Raw genomic sequence first — 2,160 nt, 5'->3', positions numbered from 1 at the left:
TGTGTGTTCTGAAATTGGTGAGACTTTCAAATTCAAGGGCTGCTGAGCTGTTCTGATTTGGCTCCTATGGTATCTGTTTTTTCTCCACTATTATTCTTGGATTTATTTTCCTCCTTAACATTCGCTTTTTTGTCCTGTTTCCTTCTTGTCTTCCTCGATTTTAGCTTTCTTTGTTCTTTTCTTATGATCAGCCACATTTCTACAATCTCCTTCTCCTTCATCCTCTGAATCTGAGAATTCTTCATCACAAGCTACCCGTTTATCTGATGCCCGAATAGAAATTCTCTTGTCTAGATCTTCTCCATCTTCATCTCCACTATCTTCATGAATAGCGCCTTCTGGAATAGCTTGCATTAGAACACCAGCTGCATAAGGTAACATGAATAAATTTTCAAATACACGCTGTTTTATTTTTTCCATATATTTTGGAGTGTTCTGGTTTGTCATGTTTGAAGGACTAATATGCAATTTGAAGTTTGGTCTAAAATACTCAAAGTAATCATTATATGGCAATTCATTGGGAATCTCACAATCAAGGGCAACTCAGTCTCCTATGTCTAACACTGAGCAACATTATGGATTTTGTATCCACCTCCCCCAAGCATCAGAAATGGTAAAATGAAAGTTTTTACAACTTCTATATATTTAGCATGACCTTCGATCATCAGATTGAAGCAACCTAGTCTATCACCAGATAGAGAGTCTGCACCACACTAACATGACAGCACTAGGTTCATATGTTTTCATCCCTTTTGAGATAATAGGCTTACACATCTGCCCATATGACTCATCATCTATACCATCTCTTGCTGGAAAATGGACAGCATAGTATTTGTCTTTTCTTGCACCAATACCCCTCAAGTCTCCTGTTCCAGGGAAGTATTCACCGTATGTATGGAAAGATACAGTCATTATACGATCTGTTGTATAAAAAGCTTCTTCAACATCATCACCATGATGGGTATCAATATCAATATATAAGACTCTCTGATAATACTTTAGTAATTCAAGGATGGCAAGCACAATATCATTAACAGAACAGAATCCTGATGCTTCTGATTTCTTAGCATGATGTAATCCTCCAGCCCAGTTATCAGTTTGTTGTCTATTTAACTTGACAGCCCCAGCAATCAAGCCACCAGTTGAGAGCTGACAAAACTCAGACTCCATCAAATACTGGACAATCTTCTCCAACGTTAAATCTCTGCATTTGCTTACTATACTCAGACATGTTATCTGACAGAAATTTGACGTACTCATCACTGTGATATTTTGTCATTTCTTCAACAGTGGCCTTATGGGGCCTGTATATTTCCATTTTTCTATATAAGCTGTAATTTAGCAGCAAGTTATGGGTCATGCGGATTCTATGAGGTTTCAAAGGATGGCCCTGTCCATAATAATAATTTCCAATATCACCACTGTAGTAGTAGCAGACTTTCTTCATGCTGCCTCCCTGACTGTATGCCATCGGCTCCCCAGCCACCGCAACCTTCAGGCTACGGCTCCTCCTCCTCCTGCTGATGCCACGCCCCCAACCCGCCCTCCCGCGGCTCAGAGGCGAGAGAAGGGCTGGGCTACGGACTTCCCTCTTGATCTATTCCTGTGGCTTCACTCTGTTTGTTACCCAGTGGTTCCTATCATCCCATCCTGTGTCCCTGTGAAGTCATCTCTCTTCCTCACTACAGATGACCCTCCACCTGGACAAAGACTGAGGGCTGTTAATTGTCCTCCCCCTAAAGACCTACGGAAGTATGAGGAGCGGGTTACTCGGAGAGTGTACAGGACCCACTGGCCTTCTTACATTATAAATAGACTTAGGCAAGAGGCATCTCTTAGTCTGGGAACTGGACTCCAGTGGACATGGGCTTTGTAATAGGAAGATACAAGGTTATCGGAAAGCTGCAGAGGTGTTCCTGACAGGCTCCAGAACAGAGGACATCTACCATCAAGGCCATATGGCCACTGAGGAAAGTTAGCCAGGGTGTCAGCTTGCAATAACCGGGAAGGAGGAGGAGCTTCACCAAAAGGAAGAGAAAACATGTGGCTTCCTTAGAGCCTGGTCCTATGTCTGGTACATGAGAATAATGTATGAAAGAAAGAATGAATGGATAAGTTAATGCAAGGAGAGAAGGAAAGAGAAAGAATATTATAAAATAG

The 2,160-nt window shown here is 41.8% G+C and overlaps 1 pseudogene; it reads right to left on the bottom strand.

The window, feature by feature from the left end:
• LOC120594408 (histone deacetylase 2-like) lies at nucleotides 1–1,471 on the bottom strand (annotated as a pseudogene).
• Between the last annotated feature and the right edge of the window lie 689 nt (nucleotides 1,472–2,160).

This window comes from Pteropus medius, unplaced genomic scaffold (genome assembly GCF_902729225.1).
Source record: "Pteropus medius unplaced genomic scaffold, Ma_sr-lr_union100, whole genome shotgun sequence".
In the NCBI taxonomy this organism is placed as follows: domain Eukaryota; kingdom Metazoa; phylum Chordata; class Mammalia; order Chiroptera; family Pteropodidae; genus Pteropus; species Pteropus medius.
Note: the sequence above shows the minus strand (reverse complement) of the source record. Positions and strands in the feature narration are given on the sequence as shown.